Source organism: Panthera tigris, chromosome B1, assembly GCF_018350195.1.
Source record: "Panthera tigris isolate Pti1 chromosome B1, P.tigris_Pti1_mat1.1, whole genome shotgun sequence".
Lineage (NCBI taxonomy): Eukaryota > Metazoa > Chordata > Mammalia > Carnivora > Felidae > Panthera > Panthera tigris.
Window position 1 is genome coordinate 201,393,794 of NC_056663.1, and position 23,572 is coordinate 201,417,365.

Below are 23,572 nucleotides of genomic sequence, written 5' to 3' on the forward strand. Positions count from 1 at the left end.
AGGTTGCCGAAGAAAATCCCCAAGCAGGGGAGCGTTCTCCTATCGGGCAGGTGCCTGTGGACCCATCTGCGATGGGCCGAACTGTGTCCCCCACGAAGTCCACGTGTTGAATTCGTAACCCCCAGGACCGCAGAATGTGACGTTATGTGGAGACAGGGTCCCTTCAGGTGTCATGAATCAGGATGAGGGCAGACTGGAGGAGGGGCTCTACCCCAGCAGGACTGGGGTCCCTCCGAAAGGGGCGGCTTTGGACGCAGAGCACGGAAGGGGGTCATCACCAGCAGGTGCCCCCGGGCAGTGCCGGATGCTCGGACACAGGCAGATCCTTTCTTGGCTCCTTCGGGGGAGGCAGCGGCTCCAGCACCCCGACCTGGCCGGCCAGGCTCCAGAGCCGAGAGACGCCTCGTTCCCAGCGTGTAGGCCCCACGGCCTGTGGAGTCCCATCTGGGCAGCCCTGGGGAATGAAGACACCACCTCCCAGGACCGAGTGCCGGTTAACGAACAGCTGGGAGTGCGGCCAAGTCAGACGCAGATTCGCCAACGGAAACCGCGCTCAAATGCGGCTGCCCGGGCGTGAGATGGGACAGGCACGCGCCGCCCGGCTGCTGATGGCGCTCCTGAGATTGTCCCCGGCGGACAGCGCGGAAGGGCTCCAGGCCTGGAAGCAGGTTACCCGTCTGATAAAGGGGACGCGTGTCCACCCTGTGGCCGGTCCACGGGGGAGTGTCACGGGGCCTTCGATCTCTGTCCCCCCGGGCACATTAGAACGTGCCAGTGCTCACGCCGTCCTGGAAGGCTAAAACTGGAAGCGTGAGGCTGTTCTGGAAAGATCCCAAACTCATGGGCAGTGTAGTTAGTCTACTGGGGAAAAAGAGAGAAAAGCGTTTCGGAACCAGGTCCCCCAGGATGCCGCCGCCTCTCCCCCAGCTGGTGGAGCTGTTCCAGGGGAGACAGGTGGCCACAGGTCACACTCCACACCTGAGAACCCAGAGGTGGGGGGTTTCCAGGCCCCCCGCCCACCGCCGGCCCTCAGCACAGACTCCCCCGCCTCGAGAGGACCTCATTGCCTGCCTCTTAGGCTCCCCAAGCGCTGGGGGTCCTAAGCCCATCTCCAGGGGCTCCGTGCGGTGCCTCCCAGGCTCTCTGAGGCCGGCCTCGTCCCGTGCGTCTCCATGGCGGTGTCCCTAGTGGAGCCCAGGCTGTGTCACCTCCCTCCCCCGACCCCTGACCCCTTTGCACGTGCCCCGGCTTTCTCTGGCCGGCCGTGGGAGTGGGGCGTGCTGCGGGCCTCCCCTGAGCAGCCTTTGTTTGTAACAAAGCAGCCTCTTTGTTTATGTCTCTGGAAAGAATTGTTTTCACATGGAGTTTAATGGAAACCAGGCCTCACCTCGCTTGACTTCCACCGGAGGATTGTCCAGTCAAGGGAGCCGACTGGGGGCCCCGGAAGATCTGAGAAGCGGGGGACAGGACGGCCCCGTGGTCGGTGCCCAGCGTCCAGGACCAGGGTTCGCATCCCAGCTCTGCCTCTTCCCGACCCGGACTCTCTGGGCCTCAGTGTCCTGTATCTGCAGGATGGGGACAGCGGCCTAGGGCTGGGAGAGAGAAAACACAGGCAGAGCGTGTGCGACACCAAACAGCTGGACAGGTGGAGGTGTGCCTCCGGCGTCCTCTCGGGGGGGTCAGGTGTAGGGAGGGGATCCCCTGGGGCGGACAGGGCAGGGCAGTGGCCGGGAGCCACGTCACTGCCGTGAGGGTCTCCCTTTGTGTCCCCGGCGGAACCCGGGAGCTGTTGCCGGAGCCCGGGGCGGGACGTGGGCCGGGAGGGACCAGAGCAGGAAGAAGGCTGTTTTCATCCCTTCAGCGATCAGTGGTGGCGTCCCTGCCGTGCACCAGGCCCTGGGGGCCCCGGGGACGCCGTGGTGGGGACCCCACAGGAGTGATGGGGAGGCAGCCCTGGGCAGAAGCCCAGCCAAGGACGTCGGTGGTAAAGCCCACAGCCCGGGGCTGCCCAGGACGGAGAAGTGGAGTCCCGGCAGGGGCTGGCCCGGAAACAGCGTGCAGACGCTTTCCCCGTGGGGCTCTGGGAGGAGCAGGCCTGACGGCCGGCAGGGTCCCGGCTGGGACATGCCTGGTGGTCAGACTCTGGACACCGCAGCTGCTTAGGTCCGCGAGAGCTGGCTCCACGGCTCTGGGCCGAGACCTTCAGCCCGAGGTCAAGGCCACAGAGTCACAGGGGTGGCCAGCCCCCCTCCTCCAAGATACCTGCCGAGCTTGCTCCGTCCCTCCAGCCCGGACACAGGGCCACGGACCCGCCCCTGCGCTGCCCTTAGCCTCCCCTGGCCTGCCCTGTCCTTCCGCCCAGGCTGTGACCGTGCCAGTCTGGGCCCAGTTGCAGACCCCAGCAGGAGGCCCGGGAGGAGGGTCTGCTAAGCTCAGGACATGGTCCTGGGTTCTCTGAGCTCCTGGGACCTGGAGAGCTGTGGCCAGAGTGGGAAGGGGCAGGCCGCCTGGGGGGTGGGGGGAGGAGGGGTGCCCTGCTCCGTGCTCCGTGAGGCCCCAGCTCCCAGGCCTGCGCCCTTCTCCCGGACCGCCCAGCCCCCTCCCCTCCAGGCACTTTCAGGGAAGGAGGGGAATCACAGCAGCCATCCCGGTTTGGTGACGGGCAGCGCAGCCCTGCATTATTTATGCTGCCTAAGTCTCCGGGGCTGACACTCCATTAAGAAAATGGGTGGTTAATGTGGTGATTCGTGCAGGTGCTGAGGCCGCAGGGGCTCCAGCCGAGACCTGCTGGCTGGAGGGCATCCAGGCCCCCCGGACCGCGTGTGGGAGCTGCAGGCTGGCAGAGCCCTTGCACCCGGGAGCTGTGGTGGCAAATGGCCCCCAGGGACGCCCCAAAGGGTGCGTCAGAGACGGGGTGCACGTGGAGCCCCGCTACCCTGCCTTCCGAGCTTGGGCAGAGCTTGGGGTCGCGTGCAGAGAACAGGCGAGGGACGCACCCCGGGGCTGGGAAATGCCGCCCACACTTCGTGGGGTACTGAGCCCGGTCGTTGGCTTTGTCCCCCTGCCGCTGGGGAGGGCGTCCTGCAGCCGTTCGCCCGGTCAGAGGGCCACACCGGACCTTCACGCACGACCTCCAGGGCCAGAGCTGGTAGCGGCTCGTTCCTAGCTCACGTTTGCACCCCAGAGGGGTTAGCACATGGCGGGGCTGCCCGGGGAGGAGTCAGGATCCTCCCGGCCACACCCTGAGCTCCCGGTCCCCTCTGTGCCCCAGCACCCGCCGGGCACAATCCCACCAGCCACCTCCGAGGGGCATCGGCTAGGTGTGGGGAGCCCTGGGCTGGGCCCTGCTCACTCCTCCAGAGGTGCCCAGCAGCCCCCTGGGAAACAGGGGGCACCGGAGCTCAGGACCCGGGTGACAGGGCAAGGCAAATGGAGGCTGGAAGGAGGGACAGACAGAGAGTCCCAGACAGAGACCCGGACGCACACACACACAGGAGCAGACGGGCACAGGGCAGGTGGGAGACAGAGACCGAGAGGGAAGAAGCAGTGAGAATCTGAGCAGGAGGTCTCTGCTTCACCTTCACCTCCTCAGCACATGGGGTCCCCCCACCCTGCCAAGGGGGCTGGGAGCCGAGGCCTGTACCAGGAGGGCCCCCCCCCAAGGGGAGGTGCTGTCGGGGCTCCCCCCGCCCAGGGGAGGCGATGTGCAGCAGGAGAGCCCAGGCAGCCCCGTGAGAGCCTTGGATCCGCCCTGCCACCTGCTGTGGCGCCCACCCCCCCCCCCCCCCCGTGAGCCCAGGCGCAGAGAGAGGGTGCCCAGGTCTGCCCGGGAGGCGGTGGGGGTGGGGGGCTCTGTGGACAGGGTCCAAGGACCTACATCTGCGGAGCCATGGCGCCACCTCGTGGCCACCCTTCAAACCGCAGCCTCGTCCCGATGGCCCCGAAGCCTCGCAGTCACCCCGAGGCGGTGGGCGCATCTGAGACCACGCGGGGGGCCGCCACGCCACGGCTCCACTCCCGAGGTGGGGTTTCTGGGCCGGCGGTGGGTGCGCACCGGTGACGACCCCCCAGCAGGGCTGACAGCTACATGTGAGTTGCGGGAGGGGGAGGAATGCCTTTCTTGTACAAGTATGTCCCGAACACTGCACGGGACATACTTATGCTAAAAATTATTTGCTGTTTTTCTGAAATTCACCTTTAACTGGGTTTCCTGTATGTTACCTGCCAACTCTCGCTCCCAGTGACTCGTACGAGGACAAAGATCTCCTACTTTGGGGGAAATGGGTGCGGTTTTTAGGAATAAGAGGGGGGGGTTCTATTTTCTCCTGCCTGTCACCTGTTGGCTTCAGAGGCGCCCCGGATCATTCAGCCGCACATCTACCGTCACCCAGAACTTCTCACAGGCCAGAAAGATGCTCGGGGGAGTCATTAACTCTCACCTGCTCCGTGGGGCCGTTGTCGTCACCTCACGGAGGCAGGGAGAGGCGAGGGGGCTTGGTCTCAGCTCGAGAGTGCTCTGAGGTCCCTGCTTTGAACCGCTGACCCTCCCGGCACAGGGAGAAGCTGACTGGCAGCTCGGGCCGGAGCGTGAGGGACCAGCACAAGGTCACACGGCAAGCGGCGTCAGCGCGGAGCCTGGGCTGAGCGTCCGAGGGTGGCTCCCGAGGCCGGCGGGGAGCACGGCCCATCCCGTCCCTTCGGACGAGAACCGTCAGAGAGGTATGGGGACTCGCCGAGGTCACACAGCTGTCCTGCAGGCAGGACAGCCAGCGAGGACGGGGTGTGGCACCTTCCAACCACACCGTCCCCAGAACGGCGCGGAGGAGGCTGGTCCTCGGGCGGCGGGGCTGGGAGCCCCAGGCCCTCGCAAGGGGCAGGCAGAGCCCAGGCCAGGGCCTCAGCTTGGGCTGGGTTCCCAGGATGTGGAGAGAGGCGGCCTGGGGTGTCACACCCCCTGTTCCTCCTTCCCAGTGGCTGTTTGTTCTTCTGTCTGTCCAACGAGGGCTTGGCGAGCACCTACTGTTCCAGGTGCTAGGGATACGCGGGGTCCGGTGGGCACGAACAAGCCTTCGGGGGCGTGGACTGGCGATAACTGAGGGTGTGCCCACCGGGGCAGTCTCTAGGGACTCCTCAGTAAGGCGGTCAGGGAAGACCCCCAGACGAAGTGGCTCACGAAGGAGGGAGTCCATCAGGCACCTGGGAGAAAGGTTTCTGGGCAGAGGGCACGGCAGGTACAAAGGCCCTGGGGTAGGAGAGCTTGGGTGTGGAGGAACAGCGAGGCAGCCAGGGCAGCCGAGCAGCTTTGGGACGAGACACACAGGGGGCAGAGACGCATCAGAGAGGAGCCCAGATGGCCTCGCTGAGGCCGCTGGGAACTGCGAGCAGGGGCGGTAGTGAGACCACACTTATTTAGGGGCGGAAACAGGGAGAACTGGTGAAGGAGCAGCGGGGGTGGGGAGGGCGGAGGTGAGGGATGAGGTCGAGTCGAGATTTGTCTCGGCTGCACCACCAGGCTTTGCCGACGGACGCGCTCGGGGGGCCAGAGAAAGGCCGCCCCCCAGGATGACAGGGGACTTGTCTCCCAGAGAGAAGCCGGGCCGGAGCCTGGCTGGCTTTTGTGCCCGTGGAGCTTTTGAGAAGCTCCACAGACGCGCCCACGTGAAGGCGTCAGTTGGGTACTTGAGGCCCGAGCACAGGGGAGGCCGGGGCGGGAGGCACCTGCTGGGAGTTGGAGCTCGGCTGGCATTTAAGTCCGGGGCCCCGGTGAGTCCCCCAGGGAGCACCTGCTAATGGCAGGGGCCCCGCCCGGCCCCACCGGAGCGCAGGCCCCACAGATGGGAGAACTGAGGCCCCAGGAGTCGAAGGCAACACTGGACTTCTTTCTGGATCTCTCTTTCTGGATCTAGAACAGCTGCTGTAACCAGCCACCCTAATCCCAGTGGCTTAAAACGACACCCACTGATGACCCTGACATTCTGGAAGCCAGAAGTCTGACGAGGATGTCACTGGGCTGAAAGCAAGGCATCCCCAGGGCTGTGCTCCTTCCGGAGGCTCCGGGGCGGGCTGGAGGGGGGGGTCCATCCATTTCCCCCACTTTGTGCTTCTTGGCCTCTGCCTCCGTCCGTCTTGAAAGTTAGCAGCGCCTAGGGGCGCCTGGGTGGCGCAGTCGGTTAAGCGTCCAACTTCAGCCAGGTCACGATCTCACGGTCCGTGAGTTTGAGCCCCGCGTCGGGCTCTGTGCTGACAGCTCAGAGCCTGGAGCCTGTTTCCGATTCTGTGTCTCCCTCTCTCTCTGCCCCTCCCCCGTTCATGCTCTGTCTCTCTCTGTCTCAAAAATAAAATAAAAAACGTTGAAAAAAAAATTTAAAAAAAAAAAAAAAAAGAAAGTTAGCAGCGCCTCACTCTGGCTTTCTCTCCGCTTCCGGTTCTAAGGACCCTCCTGACTGCATTGGGCCCGCCTGCTAATCGGGGATAATCTCTGTATTTTAAGGACAGCTGATTAGCAGCCTCAATTCAATCTGCAACCTTCATCGCCCTTTGCCATGTAAGGGAGCCATTCCCGGATTCCGGGTGGGCACCTGAGGGCTGCCCGCCGCCATCACCAAACTTCATCCTGCCCCGGGGCCTTTGCACCTGCTGTGCCCGTTCCTGGACCGCTCTTTCCCCCCATGCACATCTGCTCCAAAGGTGGGCTGGACCACGTGGACCCGCTGCACCTGCCTCCCTGCCCCCGTTCCTCCCGCACCCATCACCACCTGCAGGTAGAGTCCATCGGGCTTCTTGGGTGGCCTCCTGGGTGGGGGAAGGTCCCACGAAGGTGAGGTTTTGTTTTGTGCACTGGCTGCTGTATGCCAGGCGTCCCGAACGCAGCGGGCGTGCCGAAGTGACTCGGAATGCACTCATTGGTGCCAGTGAGAAGGGAATTCTCCAACGCGGAAGGAGCCCGACCTCTGGCTTCCTGTCCCTCTGCATTTAAATACGAAACAGGCGGGTGACACTGGAGAGCAGACCCTGCCGGGGCTTGGAGAGCAGGGCCGCGGAGGAGACAGGAGACGCAGCTGGAGGCCAGCCCGAACCAGGTCCCACGGGCCCCCTGGGAGCCCCGCAGCTGGTGGCCCTCAGAGCTGGAAGGGGTGGGGCCGATCGGCTGGGCCACCGCACTCTCGCGTCGGCCGGCCACCAGCGGCCCCCGGGGAGGAGGAGTGACCGGGCCGGGCAGTTTGAACCCGCGGAGGTGGACAGCCGAGGGCCATTTTCTGGCAGCTGGGGAATGAGCCCCCCATCCTGAGGGGTATCGGGCAGTGCAGTGGGGTGTCCCCACAGCGTCCAGGCGCACAGCGGAGGGAGGGACGGGAAAGAATCCGGGGAGCGCGTCAGGAAGCTTGCCGGGCGGTGGAAGGGGGACCCGGGGCTCGTGGGGACGGGACGGGGGCACGTGGGGTGACTTCTCCAGCTGCCCCTCTCACGTGGGCCTGGCCTGGGGGTAAAGGCGAGGTGGCCAGGCTCCGGCCAGCTCTCCAGGCGACCAATGGATGGGACGTTGTCATGCGCGTCTGGGGCCCGGATTGACTTCATCTGTTTCCAAATGGCGTCCCACAGGACCCCCAATATCCGCCGCCCTCGCCCGTGGGGCACTCGGGTTCTGAAATGTGTCTGTTCTCTTGCAAAACTGCAGTCGCACGGTTAAGTCACAGGGCCATCCGGGACCTCTGCTAAACGCTGGGCGCGGGGGCCCGAGACAGGGACACAGCCAGGATCCCCCCGCCCCTGTGAGGAGTTGAGGTGTCCGGGGACAGACACGTGAGCGGTGTCTCCGGGGGGACCCGGCGCCCAAAGCACACCCGACAGGCTGCAGCTCCTCCTGGGGTCAAAGTCCCCTTTCCTTGGGGCTCCGGGGAGGCTGGCCCCCGCCGGGGTCCCCGCCTCCCGGTGTCTGGATTCTGTCTCGGGGTCCCGGCCGGGCACCCGCGGCTCATCAGCCCGCTTGGCGGCAGGAGGGGTCCGCCTTCGCGGACAGCCTCGTCCCCCGCGGGCTCCCCTGGCCTGGGCGGGCAGCCGCACCCCTGTCCCGCCTCCCCACCCCGAGACCTACCGTCCCCCTGGTTCTCTCAGTGACCACACCGGCTCCTCCCCGCTGGCCTCCGAGGCACCTGCTGCTGTTTCTACCCCACAGGCTCCACCCCCTCGGTCCCCGGGTCCCCAGAGCTCAGCGGGGAGCAGGCTGCAGCAGTTCAGGGGTGAGGGCTTGCGGGGAGCCCGCAGGACTCCCCTCCGCCGGAGCCCCTCCGCCCCAGGCCGGGCCCGGCCAACACCGTTCAGGGCGACCCGGGTTCAGCCGAGGCCCAAGGTCGGGCTCCAGGGAGGCTCCTTCCCGCCTCTCCCGGCCCCTGCGCTCCGGGCCCCGGCTGGTGGCCGAGGTGCCCCTCTCCCCTCGGGCCTCGCGTGGCCTCGGCCCCGAGTCGCCGCCTCCCCTGTGTCCTCTCCCACAACTATGATACTTGGTGGATGTAGGGTCCCCCCCGGCTGAGGCAGGACCCCCTCTTTACCGCAAGATTCTTAACCTCATCCGCAAAGACCTTTTTCCAGACAAGCTCCCGCTCATGGCTGTGGGTTGAGGACGCGGACACAGCTTTCTGGGGCCCCACTCGGCACTCGGAGCCCCCCACTCGCTGGCCTGCTCCCTTTCTGCTCGGCCTCCCCCTTCTTCTTCCCAGATACTCCCCAAGTACCTAAGTCCTCGCAGCCTTGGTGGTTCTCAGCCACACACGCTCCTTCCCTGCCTGCCTGCCTCCCTTCCCTCCTTCCCTCCTTCCTCCCCCTCCCTCCCTCCCTTCCTTTCCTCCTCCCTCCCTTCCTTCCTTGTTTCCTTCCTTCCCTGCTTCCTTCCTTCCTTTCCTCCTCCCTCCCTTCCTTCCTTTCCTCCTCCCTCCCTTCCTTTCCTCCTCCCTCCATTCCTTCCTTTCCTCCTTCCTTCCTTCCTTCCTTGTTTCCTTCCTTCCTTTCCTCCTCCCTCCCTCCTTCCTCCCTCCCTTCCTCCCTCCCTTCCTCGCTTCCTTCCTTCCTTCCTTCCTTTCCTCCTCCCTCCCTTCCTTCCTTCCTTCCTTCCTTCCTTTCTCCCTCTTTCTCTCCTTTCCTCCTCCCTCCCTTCCTTCCTTCCTTCCTTCCTCCCTCTTTCTCTTCTTTCCTCTTCCCTCCCTTCCTTCCTTCCTTTCCTCCTCCCTTCCTTCCTTCCTTCCTTCCTTCCCTCCTCCCTCCCTCCCTCCCTCCCTCCCTTCCTTCCTTCCTTCCCTCCTCCCTCCCTTCCTTCCCTCCTTCCTTCCTTTCCTCCTCCCTCCCTCCCTTCCTTCCTTCCTTCCTTCCTTCCTCCCTCCCTTCCTTCCTTCCTTCCTTCCTTCCTTCCTCCCTCTTTCTCTCCTTCCCTCCTCCCTCCCTTCCCTCCTCATTCATTCATCCTCTCAAGCACGGCGTACTGCACTGTGTGCAGAGCTGTGTTGCTCCAGACTGGACGTGGGTTCTGGGGAGCCCCTGGTGAGGGTGCTGACTGACTGTGCAGGACACAGGGAGAGGCTGGGGGGCCACAGAGCCTCAGACCCCAGTGCCGCTCTAAGGAAGCTTCGGCCAGGAGGTGGTGACCCCGGGGCTCTGTCAGCCGATGGCGAACCTGGGAGGCCTGTCCTTAGTGTGAGCGCAGTCTTGGATTCAGACAACAGCCCCTGGGTGGTGAACATTCCAGAAAGAGCAGATCCGAGGGGCTAGCGCCCACGGCCCACGGCCCAGAACCGGTGGCGGGAGTTTATGCTGTCTGTGGGGAAGGCTCCTGGTGACTGGGAACACGAAACCTGGAGGGAGGGAGGGAGGGCGTTGCCTCACTTTGTTTCCAAAGGGCTTCCTGGGCTGAGACCCACGTGTGGCTGCACGGGACGAGGCACGCACGGGATGGGGTGACGGGTGTGCGTCCTGAGGCCACCACCTAATCAAGACGGAGAAGTGCGCTTCGCCCCAGAGGTGAAGGGCACGCGGGGCGTCCGGCTCCGGACCTGCTGGGACACTCCGTGGCCCCCCCCCGGGGGTCCCGGCCCCCGACACACCGGGGTGCCCGAGGGCAGAGTGCCGCTGTGGTCACCTCTGTACTTACCACACCGTCCACCTCACGTCGTGCGAAAGTGCGACTAAGGCAGGCAGGGGAGCAGGCGGGCTTCTGATGACCGCGGTCCCTCCAGCAATCACGTCTCAGCGCCTTCCCCTCGGGTCCGGGGCCTGACACCCGCCGACGTCCTGCCCGAGCCCAAAGGCCGTTGCTGCCATTTCCCCACTCAACTTGAAGTTTGAGGCGAGAAGCTGAAGACTTCTAGGCCCTTTGAAAAGGACCCTGCTCGGGACAGCTGCAGCCCTCACCGCGAGCGTCCCCACGCATGCGGGCGTCCCCATGCAGGCCCCACGCGCGGCCCGTCGAGGCCCAGCTCCAAATCATGATAATGGCTGCCAGCATTCCAGAGCGTGCTTTCTCACCCCCTGTTTTGTAGATAAAGGAAATGAGGCCCAGAGATGCTGAGCAACCTTCCCAAAGTCACACAGCAAGAATCTAAGCCCAGGTCCAACGCCTCCCCTCCCCTCTCCCCCATTCCCCTCTTCCTTCCCTTCCCCTCCCGCTCTTCCCTCCTCTCTCTCCCTCCCCCCTCCTCCCCTCCCCTCCCTGCCGCTGGTCAGGCAAAAGCTGGTCCCACCTCCTATGGGGAATGGCCAGCAGGTGGCAGCAAAAGCCCTCCTTGGGGCGCAGACAGCAGCGCTGATTGAGTAAAAGGTACTAACTCAGGGAAAAGAAGCCGGGCCGGGGAGGGGGTGGGGGCGTGAGTCTGCAGATTCCCTGGAAGAACCACCTGTGGGGCCTGAGGCAGGTCCAGGTGGGGGTGGGGCAGGACTCCACCCTCGCAAGGCGGGGGGGAGGGGGGGAGGGGGGGGAGGCGGGGGTCTCCAGGGGGCATGAGGTCCAGGCCAGCGCGGGGAGGAGGGAGGGGCCCCAGCGTGGGTCCAGGGTGCATCTTGCAGCCCCCCAGCCTTCTCCCCACCACTGGGTGGAAGCTTCCGGAATGGGGGAGGTTCCCCGCAGCACCCTGTCTTCCTAAACGTCCGCCCGCCCCCGGAGAGATGGAACTTCTGGGGAGGCCTCCCCACCAGGGGCGCTCGGGCAGCCGGCCCTCCCTGCGGGCCCCAGCGGCCTAGGGAACTGGGTTCTCAACAGACCCAGGGCCCCCGGGCTCCTCAGTTTCCCCATCTGTAAGATGGGAAGATTGCTACACGCCCGCCCCGCAGGTGCGTGTGAGCGGTGTGCGAGGGGCCTGCCTGTGCCCGGGGTGAGCTGGGGCCCAGGTCTGGGGGGCAGAGGGCCCGTCTCCCTTTGCGCGTGGTCTCCGCCTCACTCCTGGATGCTGTTGTTGGCCCGGGAGGCTTGGTCGGCGGTGACTGGCTCGCAGCCACAGCCCCCACGGGCCGCGGAGCCGCGCCCGCCCCCCTTTCTGGCGCCAGAGGCAGCGTCTTGGCATCGCTGACAGGCTCCTGCTCGGGTGGCGCTTGAGGGGCGTGTCCCTGACAAGGAGCCTCTTCCCCACCTGGCCTCGGCCCAAAGCGTCCCCTCCCGGTGACCTTCCACTCCCTCCGCTCCTTGGCGGGGAACCCCGCCTGGCAACGTCGTGCACTCCGACTTGAGCCCATGTCCCCGCTCCCCGGTGATAGTCCCCGGATAACGGCTTCCTTGCCGGTTCAGCAGGTGCCCCCCCCCCGCCCCTTGTGTGGCAAAGGCCCCTTCTCCCCCCACCTCCCACCCCACAGGGACTTTGCCGTGAGGTCCAATCACGCTGGGTGACGGCGACCACGGAAGTGTTTACGCGGTCGAGCCAAGGCGCGAACCAAGACCCGTGTCCATTCCTGTACAACCCTTTCTCCGCCACGGAAAGTGTGACCTCGGAGTTCTGTCTCCTGGGGGGATGCCCCTTTTGGTGGTGGTGACAGGCCCCTGCATTCCTGTAGCCCCAGCAGCAGGCTGCTTTCGTTGCAGCCACAGCGCCGGTCCAGCTTTCTAGAAGGCCTGAGGCCTGACTCCCTTGACGTAAGGCCTGGGAACAGGCAGAGGGAACCACCGGGTGCTGGGAGCGGGGACCGGGCAGGAGGGGGCGGGGGGCCCCGGGGCTGGTGGTGCCCCGAGAATCGGCCCCGTGGTGGCCCCGTCGGGGGAGCACTGTCCCCCTCGGCCCCCAAGCGTTTACTTCGCCCTCCGCCTCCACTGCTTTGAAATATCCTGACGAGGCCCGGACCAGGGTGGGCCCTCCAATCTGGAAACTTCTGCGTAGCGCTGGGCATTTTCTTGGCATTTTCCCGGCAAATTCGCCTCCACTCTTGTTTTTCCTCGTCCGGGAGCTCGGGTCTGTTTGCGTCCCTGCTGAGCCTCAAGCTTTTACTCCCTTCGTCTTCTTTTCTGTTCCTGAGTCTGCCTGCCTGACGTTCCAGAAGGTCCCCTGGCATTTTCCTCCGTCCTTCCCATTAATTTAAATTTTGCCTCTGTATTTTTCCTCAATTTCCGGCAGCTCACGTGTGTTCTCTGGCTGTTTCTGCTCCCAGAGCTGTTCTTGCCTCCTGGGGACAGCGCCTCCCTCCGACGTTGTTCTGTTCCCCGCACTTCCGGGTGGTGTTACGGTGTTCGTCCCCGTGGGCCCAGGTCTCGGCTTCTAAAATGCCATTCTTTCTCCCAGGGAAAGTCTCCGGGGGTCCCTGGAGACGTGGGGGATTCCGGGACCGGGGCAGCAAACATATGAAGCCGGGGAATCTTTAGCACCAGAAAGCACGGGGCGGAATAAAACCAAGCAAAACCGAAAGACCCGAGCCACGTGGATGGGAGTGTGTCGAAGCCACACGGGAGCCGACGGGGAGGGCGACCGGTAGGCAACGCTGCCACAGTTTGAGCCAGAAAATCAATAAAGTGCCCCTGGATCTTAACCCAAAGTAGAAGAGCCAGCGTTTGTGCCGCCTCTTCCAGGAAGCCCTCCCTAATAGCCCTAGGTTGGGCCACTGCCTCCCCGGAGCCACGGCCTTCGGGGCCATTGTGCCAACTAGGAAAGGCGTCCCTCCCCCCGAACGTTTCACGGCCATCTGCCGGGCAGCCCTCCGCTAACAGCCCTGCCTGCCCCCGCTGCCCACAGAGGAGCGGCTGCCGAGGCCTGGAAGCCCACCCGGCGGGGCCCCCGGGGACGTCTGCGCCTCTGTTGCCTCATCAGTAAAAGGGAGTTGTGAATCCTCACTGCCCACCCTTTGTGCAGTTATGGGGGGCAGGCTTCCCCGCTCCTGGGACTGAGGGACCCCCCAGGGCAGGAAAAGCTTGGATTCCCCTCTGTCTCCCCCTTGCAGATCAGGCAGGGTCGGCACAGAGGGGGCGCCGACCGAGTCAGCGGACGTGCTGTGGGATGACAGAGGTGGGGCGTGCTGTCCCCGGGGCCTGGGGGTGCTTTCCGGCCAAGGGCTGGCCCAGCAGCCCCGAGGGGGCCCTCAGCCCCTTGTCCCAGCCCTAACCTGCAGGCACCGCGGCCTCCCTGGGGTCAAGGCCACCCTCCCCCCCTCCCCCCCACCTCCCAGGGGCCGGGCCTCGCCTTCCTTCCTTTCGCTGCGGGCCCTGGATGGGTGTGGATGGTCCCCCGAGGGCTCCCCGTGCCGACGGCACCCTCCCCACCCCCCGGCCAAGTGCTCCTGGGCCCCTGGTGCCCCTTCAGCCTCTGTTCCCAGTCTCCCTCTCGCGGCTGCTGTGTGTCCTTGGCGCTCTGTCTCTGCCTCTCCCTGTCTCCCTGTGTGTCTCCCCATCTCTGTCTCTCTGCGTGTCTCTGTCTCCCTGCATCTCTGGGTCTCTCTGCATGTCTCTATCTCTCTGTGTCTCTGTATATCTCTGCATGTCTCTGTATCTCTCTGCATGTCTCTATCTCTCTGTGTCTCTGTATATCTCTGCATGTCTCTGTATCTCTCTGCATGTCTCTGTCTCCCTGCATGTCTCTGTCTCTGCCATCTCCTGTGCCTTCTTCCCCTTGCTGATCTCTGTGTGTTTGCCCAGAGCCGGGGACCATGATGTGCCAGGCACGGGGGTGCCTCAGTGGGTCACAGGAGAGACCCAGGAATTGTCGGCTGCAGGGAGTGGGTGCTGGGGACCAGGTGGCCCAGAGGTGAGTTGGAACCCCCGTCCCCCGCTACAGGCGGGGTTCAGAAGTCTTCAGAGAGGTGGGGCCCCAAGGGTGGGCTCCAAGAAGGGGCCGCAGGGAGAATTCCAGGGCAGGGGAGGCCGGATTAGAGGCGCAGAGGTGGGGCCACAGGGGGTACTTGGGGACACATAAGTGCTTTGGAGGCAGTGGTGTGAGACTGGGGTGGGGCGCAGGGGGCTGGGCCCCGAGTGCTGCTGCTGACAGACCCTCTCCCTTCAGCAGGGCCGGCTGGGCCTCGGGGATGAGCTCCACTGGTTCTCAGCCAGAGCTCTGAGGTCAGAATTTACCATTAGTCCCAATTTACTGAGGAGGAAACTGAGGCACAGAGCCATCGAATAGTGCCAGAGTCACACGACTCACCAGGGGCAGAGCCACGCTACGGAGCTGGGGATTCATCCTGCGTAATGGGGAGCCACTGATGGCTCTTGAGAGGAGGCGTGTCTCAGTGAGATCAGCATTGAGCACAGACTCACGAAAGACACAGGAAGGGAGGACTGCACCCCTCCCCCCGACCTGTGAGCCCAGGTGACAGCTCTCCTCCCCAGGTGGGGCCGGGAGGGGACAGAGACGACCCCCACGGATGGCAGGAGCAGAGTGTGGGTGTCAGGAGGGCGAGAGGACCCCTCCCCCGCTCTCCCCAGGGCTCACCTCCCTCCCGCCCTACAGGACCCCATCCCCCCACCCTGGACCCCCATTTCCTGCTGCCACCCCACCTCTGCCACCCCAGAAAAAGCTTACTTGGTGAGGATCCCGTGTGCATGCCCTCTATTTCAGGAAGTGACACTTGGTTCCATTGGAAAGTCTCAAGCAGTCAATTTTAATTAAAAAGTTAATATCATTAAAGTGGGCCAAGAAACTGCTGAAGAAATCTGCGATATTTTCCCTGCATCGATTGCTTTAACGTTTTATGGCCTTGGGCACGCTGGGGGTCACGCGGCCGTGTTTTGCAAATCCGAGCTGGTGTCCCGGCCACTTTGCTGCCGCGTTCCGAGAGCATGGGCGTCACGCCGGGTCTCTGCATGGTTTATGGGTTCTCCCGGGAGCTCTGGCCCGAAGCCGCTTATGCCGGCCCTTCCTCACCTCCTCCTTCACTCCCGGAGGGGTAACCCGGCTCTGTGGGGTACCCACCACGCCGTCACCAGGGGATCACAGGACCCGTCACCTCGCTGAATTCACGGCCTCCCCGTGGGGTGGGTGCAGAGGGTCCCATGGGGCTTGGCGCCCTCACACTTGCCTGGGAGCAGGCTCCTCCCCAGAGGCCCCCCTGCGCCCCACTCATGGGCCTCCCTTTCCCCTCCCCCACACCCTCATGGGCCGATCCCCGTTTCCAGGTGAACACTTTGGAACTGGCCCCCAGTGGCGCCACCCTCTGCCCCCTCCTCCCCTCCCTGCTCCCGAGGAAGCAGCTTGCGCTCAGATCCACGTCTCAGACGAGCAGTGCGGGGACCACATCAAGAACGTGGCCCTGGAAGGATCAGGCCTGTGCTCAGCTCACCTTGGGGAGCCACTGTGGGGGGTGGGGGAGGGAGATGAGGGGGGAGGAGGTCTGGACTCCCTGTTCCAGAATAGCCTTTCAGAGGTAGCATCCTGGGTGAAGTACGGGGGACCCTCTGGCCAGTCTGTGCCCAAGAGGGGGTCCAGGTCCCTGGCTCTCAGGGGCTATTCTGCCTCTGCGCCTCGGTGCCAGGCTCTCGCTTGCAGTGAGACGTGAACCCGGCAGAGTCCTCTGGGGGCATGTCTGGGGACCCCCCAGGAAGGGAGAGGCAAGGCCTGGGTCCTGGATCTCCTCTGGGAATGGGGACTCCGCCTGGGCAGAGCCGGTCAGACCCCCTGGGGGGTCTGCAGCCCCTGGACGGGGGCCTGGGGCCTTGGTGCACCGCGAGCCCCGCGCGCCGGAGACCTTCAGTGATCCGCACGTGCACAGACGGGCCCACTGGGGACCCAGTCCGGTGGGTTCAGCCACCGCCCCTGGTAAAATGCAGGTGCCGGACCCGGACGGTAACAGCCGTTGCTGTGGCTGATGATAGTGGCATTACCAATCGCTTCAAATGGCAACGAAGTGTCATTAGCCGTGTATCTGCTTCAGCGGAGACATCTGAACCCTACGCGAATTTTCTTTGGGTAGATGGGCGGGTGGGTGGGTGGGGGCGGGCCCCGCGGGGCCCAGAGACGCTGGTGTGGGCTGTGTCCTGAGCAGCCAGAGGAAAGCCGAGTCCCCGGGGGACTGGGGGACACGGTGAGAGTCAGCTGGCCTGGGGGTGGAAGTTTCTAGGCACATTCCTGCTGCGCGCCGCCCCCACGCTGCATTCCGTGGGCGGTGGGACCCAGACGCCTCAGGGCAGAACGCAAGGGCCACGGCCTTGGCAGGAGCCGGGCCTCAGAGCTGATGGTGGGGGCCCCTCTCCTGTCAGGCTGAACACCCGCCGACCTGCAGGTTAAACGGGAAAATGTTCAGGTGATGCTGAGGCCTTGCCACGGCTTGACAGGCGCCCGGGAAAGCAGAAGCTACGGGTGACGCGCTGTTGGTCTCCTTTCCCGGCTTTGGAGACACAGCAGGGCCCCCTTTTCCCCGAGGAAGGGGGCACGGTGGAAGGCTGGATGTTCTTCAAGGCAGAAAGTTCCAGAACGTATTGCAGGAGGCTTGGACACTCTCTCTGTAACACCCAGCGTGTCCGGACAGCAGCTGCCCACGGGGTGGTGCGCGTCCTGAGTGCGGGAGCGCCCCGAGAGCCGCGTCCTCTCCCAGGCCTCCCCCGCTGGGGACTCCCGTCCATGCGGGAGCCGCTCCGCCCACCAGGGCACCTCACGTCGGGCGGGGATGCGGAGCCCGTCCCTCGTCCGCTCGCTCGCTAACGAGCGGTGAGCCTGAGCCGGCTGCCCTGGGCCGTGTGCTCGGAGCAGTGGCCCTCGAGCTGTCATCGGGGGGAGCGGGTTGACTGGTGGCCCCTCGGAGCCCCCGGGGCCGCAGAAGCCCACGGGCGCGTCTGGACTCCACAGTTGGCACTTCTGTCGCCCGCCTGGGGACACTGGGCCCAGCTCCCGATCTGCTGCCATTACTCCCGGGGACCCCTGGCCTCTGCGAGGCAGGGACTCTGATGGGGCTGCAGGTGGCCTGCTAATGCCTCCGCGTGGGTCACCCCCCAACCTGTGTGCACCTGGCCAGCTCGCACACCCTCCTGTCAGCTCAGGGGCCTCCAGGCGAGGCAGCCTTCTGGTGTGCGACAAGCCAGCCTAGTGGCCCCGGGGACGGTGGCCTGCAGCTTCCCGGGAAGGCCCCGCACGCAGCACGGCTGGGCAGTGGGCAGTAAGAGTGGCCGCGGCAGCCCGTTGGGCTGTGGGGACAGTCGGGGTGCTGGCTGTCCTTTGGGAGAGCGTGTCCAAGGAGACCACCACCGCTGGGACATGGTACTCATTCTGTGTCATCCAGACTGGACACAGAGACCGCACCCTCGGTGGGGGACTTTCTGCCCGGGGCCCCTCCCCAAGCCGGAGGGCCTGATTCCCCAGGGGAAGGGCAGGTGCAGTGGAGATGCTCCCCCCCTTCTTGCCTAGGGCGAGGTAGGGAAGGGGGGTGGAGGGAGGCGGGGAGGGGAGGGGGTTCTCGCAGAGCTGGGGCAGATGGTCTGCGGCAGGAGGGGTGCGATCTGGGCAAATGCACCCTGGCTGTGGGGGGGGGGGGGGCTCCGGGCGTGGTGGGAGCAGGAAGCTCGAGGGTCCTTCCCAACATCCACACGCTGACCACAGAGCGACCCTGCTCCTCAGCAGGAGGTCATCCGGGAGGCCTCCCTGGGAGCGGGGGTGCCCCTAGAGTGCGGCCACTGTGGCTGCCTGGGCTGCCCAGGGCAGGGGATGGGGAGGGGAGGGTACAGGAAGGCTCGACACTCGGCCGGGGTCCCAAATAATCAGGTCCCAGGGGGGGAGTGAGGCCAAATAATCCCCCAGCACGTGGACCTCTGGCAGGGACCAGGCCCCCCACGGCCACGCCGGCCCTCTGCGTACCGGGCGCCCTTCAGCCAGAGGGGGGTGACACCCGGAGACAGTCAGACTGCAAGACCCACGTTGCCCCCATTCTGCAGACCAGGAAAGAGAGACGGCTTTGGAGACGGCAAGCGGAAACGCAGAGGGGAGGTTTGGACACAGGCCGCTGGGAGGGGGCGGGGCGGGGGGAGCACCCAGGCGGCTGACTCGGCTCAGAAGTGAGACGGTCAGAGACCTTGGGGCACGTGTGGCCGCCTCTTAGACATTCACCTACTACTGGGAGGCCAGGCGGGCTTGAGTTTCTTTTTGGGGGACCCAGAGGGGTTGAGCGGCCTGCAGAGAGGGTCCCCGGGCCCACACTCCCTACCTGCACTGGACCGGCGTCCCAGGGGTCCCGGGGCTCCCTGCTCCCCCACAGAAGGCCGGACCTTGGCCTCCTCAGGGCGAGTGTGGGCGGCTCCCCGGTAGGGGGCCTCAGGGCAGGTGGGGGGGCTGACCCTCCCAGGGAGCAGGAACCATCTCTGACTTGCTCTGGCCTCATTCCTCAGTCGGGCCTCAGATGAGGGGAGGCTCACAGCAGGCCCTGGTGATCCGGGGGGCCCAGGATGACACCTGTCCTGCCCACCTGTGTCCAGGCAGGCAGGTCCTGAGCCCACCCCCAGGGAGCTGCGTGGCCAGCTGCGTGGCCTGGGGAAAAGTGCCTCACACACCGGTAATGGGACAGGCCTCCCCGGGACAATCTGGGTGGGTGTCGAGGGACAAATGAGAGTTTGGCAGGCGCGTGGAGAGAAGGCATTCGACCGAGCACAGCCCGGGGGTAGCTGCGGACGGACAGCTCATTAAGGCTGTGTTTTTCCAGTAGGCCCTCAGCAGAGCCGCTGGGGGTGGTGACACAGGGAGGACAGGACGGTGGGGGGGTGGGGGGCGGGAGGCCTGGACCAAGCCACGGCACCGGTCCCAGGAAAGGGCACAGCGTCCCTGCCGGGCATGGTGGCCGTAGGGGTGGCGGAAAGTGGGTGGGCTTTAGGGCCGTCAAGGAGGTCCAGTCAGGAGGCCTGGAGGAGGGGCGGGGGGGGGCGGGGTTAGGCAGGGAGTCTCTCTCCTTGACTTCCCCTCCCAAAGCACAGCCAGAGGGACCCAGACCACTGTCCTCAGCTTCTGTGGCCCCTGGCCATCCTCCGCGAACAAAGGGTCCCCGTGAGCGATGGGCAGGTTGAGGGGTCTTTTAGATGAGGACTTTGTCCAGGAGAAAAGTTGGGGTGGGGGTGACGCATCCCACTTTGAATTTGGAAAATTCCATCTGTCTGCCATGTGAGGGATGGATGTGGCCAAGCCAGGTGGAGGCAGGGAGGCCCGTGGGAGGCTGTCCTCCAGCCTCCTGCCCACCCAGCGAGGCTCCTTCTGGCCTTGACCCGCTCCACTGCCCCCCTGATTCCTGCTAATTACCTCCACTGCCGCTCTCGGGGCCACAGGAGGCGGGATCATTGAATTACCGGCCATTTGTAAAGGTCGTCAGGCCTGGCATGTTGTCTATCTTGTTCAATTTGGGGCCGATCGATGCCGCCTCTGCCCTGGGCAGGACGTGACTGCCCCCTGCAGCCCCTGGCCAGATGGCTGTCATTGAGGGCGGGTGGCAGGAAGGCTGGGCTGCCCGCCAGCCATGCCCCTGGGAGGTGGGCTCGGCCACAGGGCCCAGGCCCGGGCAGCTGTCCGCTTCTTCCCTGGACACGACCCTGCCCCTTCAGGATGTAGCCTTCCAGAAGGGCACCTTCTCCAGCTGAGCTGAGGGCCTGACGGACGGAGCAGGCGGTGGGGGGAGGAGGGGGTAGGGAGGGTCTCCTTTGGGGCGCATAGCAGCTCAGGGCACTCCCCTGTTCTTGCTCTGCCGCCTCCCCCCTGCACCCACCGCACCCCGCACCTGCCCAGGTGGTAACAGCCAGCAAAGCGTTCGCCGTCCCCGGGGCGTCGGCCTGCAGTGTGGACCCGCCCGGAGACACTTTACTTTAAAAGATCAGTTGGGAGACCCAGAAGCTTTTAGGACGTCAGGAGGGGGGACTGTGATGGCCCGTGAGCGTGCCCCCACGTGCCCTGCCCGGACGCCCTGTAGGGCAGGAGGGTGTCTGGGGCACTCCGAGGGGTCTCCCCAGCTCCAGACTCGGGGCGTCAGCCCTCTGTGTGGCCCTCCTCCTCCCCCGTAAGAGAGCGCCACGGAGAACAGAAACGCATCCTCTCAGGTTCTGGAAGCCAGCAGCCCCGAACCAAGCAGCCGGCAGGGCCTGTGGCCCCCGAAGGCCGGATCCTTCCGGCTCTTCCAGCCCGTGGAGGGCCCGGGTGTTCCTGGGCTTGCGGTCGCACCGCTGGGACCTGTGCCCCGTCTCACACGGCGTCTCTGTGCCTTCTCCTCTTCTCTCAGGACGCGTGCCATTGGATTTAGAGCCCACCAGGGTGACCTCCGTGCCTCAAGGCCCTTACCTTAGTCCCATCTGCCAAGACCCTATTTCCACTTAAGTCCTGCTCACAGGTTCTGGGTTGAGGATGTGGACAACCTTCTGGGGGGTGGGGCAGCGTTCAGCTACGCTTCCCTTCTTTGGTCTAGACGCCAAGCTCACCCCCCAACACACTTCCTCACCTCCGGACTCTCCCTCCCTCAGAGTCTGCACCCCAGAAGTCCGGGGGCCCAGCTGCTCCGGAGCCCAGGCTCCCGGCTGCCACGGTGGGGGGGTGGGGGGGACAGAGCCATGTGGATTCCGGGGGGCCCTCCCCCAGGGCAGGCTTCCCGGCTGGCCTTCCGGGGAGGGAGGCACCCAGGGGGTGCTACGAGGACCCCGGCCGCCACTTAGCGCCCCGCTAAGCAGGGCAGGGCCGCAGCGAGCACGGCCACGGAGCAGGACAGGCACGGCAGAGGTGGACGAGGAGATGCACGCCTACCTACACGCCTGGCTACACAAAGGGCCAGCGGATATAGACGAACAGATACCGAGTAACAGGTGCGTGATAGACAGACGGACGGATGACGTGTCTCCCGCCGCTGCCCGGTCGGGAGGCTCCGCGTTCCATTTTATTTGGGAAGGGGACATCCCCGGTGGGCCCTTACCCCCCCTGCAGTAAGGAGCCTGAGGCCATCAGAAAGCCTTGGGCGGCAAATAGCAGAAGACCCATCCGGAAACCGCGTGAATGACAAACGCTAAGTCTGTACTCGTTCCACGGGAGGTTCTGAGGGCGGCCGATTCCAGACGTGTGGAAGGAGCACGCAGACCACGTCCTTCCCGGCTCCCCGCTCCGGCCTCAGACCCATCCTCTCGTGGCGACAAGGTGGCTGCCGCTGCTCCGGAGGTCACGGGGACGCGGCCAAGTTTGGTGAAATGGAAGACCGTCTCTCCCAGCCTCTTTGGGAGCAGGAGGACACTCCCGAAGCCCCCAGGGGGCCAGCGCTCCCATCTCGGGGCCCGGAACAGTGGCCACCACGATGTTTCCACGGATCCACCCCTGTGGCTGGGAAAGGTCACCCAGCCTTCCCGAAGGCCTTGGCCAAGGACGGAAACACCAACAGAAGAGGGTGGAGGCCCCGGGGACCTGGGCGCTGAGGAGGTCACACCCTGCGCCTGAGCTCCCCAGCTCCTCTCTGCAGGGCGCAGGGTGCGGTGGGGTCGGGCCTGGGGAGGGGGCTGGCTCCCTCCCCGCTCCCGTCACCCCGGGGCCCACGGAGTGGTGGCCGGGGCTGCTCGTCGGGGCTGGGCTCCCCAAAGGAAATGTTCTCACCGGTGTATTTCCAGCCCAGACCGTGGCGGTTTAATATCCAGAACCGCAGCAGGGGGACGGGAGGCCGTCCCTGCAGACCGGGCCAGGGTGCACGTCCTCCCACAATGGAGAGGAAATGAAGCTCGAAGATGTTTTCCTCTCCCAAACAATGGTGAGCCGATCAAAGTCCAGATCGGGCAGACGTACAACTGGGCCAGGACGTGGCGGGGACGCGGCAGGAGGGAGCGGACGGCCAGACGAAGACCGCAGTCCCGGCCTCCCCGGGGGCCGGCTGCCACAGCCTCAGTTTCCTCCTCTATGAGATGGGATAACAACAGTAGGGGAGGCGGTGAGGGCCCCCCCCTGCAGTCGCCCTGCAAGTGTCCCAGGCCGGGACCTGCGTCCCCATGGCTGGAAGGCGGTGTGGCTGGGGTGGACGGAGCACCGGTGGGGCGTGTCCCCTCTGGGGGGGCCCAGAGCCCCCGGGACCCCGGGTTGCTCGTCCAGCCCCCTGCGGTCCCCCGTCTGAGGGTCACCCCAGGCACCGCTCTGCCCCGTGATCCCTCCGGCAGCTCCCTCACCGCCCCCTCTGCCCTGGCAGCCACAGGTGCACAGCTAGCGTGTCACCTCCTGATCCAAGCTTCCCGCCGTGAAAACGGTGCTAATGGACCCGTGCTCTGGGGCTGCCAGAGCTGCGAGTGGCTGTAATTAGGTATCGATTCGGTAAATTGGGGGATTAATTTGTTAGATCGGCACAACCTCCGTGTCACAAGTAACAAAGAAGATGGGGGGGAGTAGGTGCAAGGTTGCCTGGCGTTCACGGGACGGCCCCTGCACAGGGACCCCATGCCCACAGGATGACCCAGGGGCAGGGGCCGGGAGGCAGGCGGGAGCCCCTGCCCCAGGCGCTGCGGGACCCACACCCCATCCGGCTGCTGTGCCTCGTTCTCTGTGGTCCGGCGTCAGCGTCCCCGCGCCCCCAGATCCCCTTCCTGCCTGTGCGTATGCTGTTCCCTCGCTGTTCCAGCCCTTCCCCTCCAGCCAAACAGTGCCACCTCCAGGAAGCCCTCCGGGGTGCTGCTTCCCCCACAGCCTTTTCTGGGTGCGTCTTGTCTGCATGTGCGGCTCCCTTTCCCCTCACACGTGGACCAGGCTCCTCCTCGAAGGTCCCCCCAGGCCTGGGCGAGCACGGGCTGCAGGGACGTGTGTGGGGCGGCCTGGATTCGGTCAGGGCTGGAGAGAGGCCAGCACCGCGTAAGGGATCGCGGAGAGGTCCTTGCACCTGCAGGGGTTTTGAGGAGCTCACCCACTCTGCCCCCCACCAGTGGGGGGCGCTGGGCAGGGATGGGCGCCGAGGGGTGTGGGGGCCTTCCTGGTGACCTGCTCAACCAGCACCCCTGCAGGCAGGGGAGGGGGGAGGGGAGACGGAGGCAGGAAAGCGCTGGCTCAGTCACAGGCCGGGTCCCTCCTGCCCTCCTGGGGGTGGCTTGCTGGGAGCGGGGACACAGGCTGTCACTGGCCAGGTCGGGGGCTCACTGGCAGGTGAATTCGCACAACAGGAAGACGTAGGCTCTGAGCTTCGGGGCACACCCAGCACAATCACAGAGGCAGAGCCTGGCGCTCAG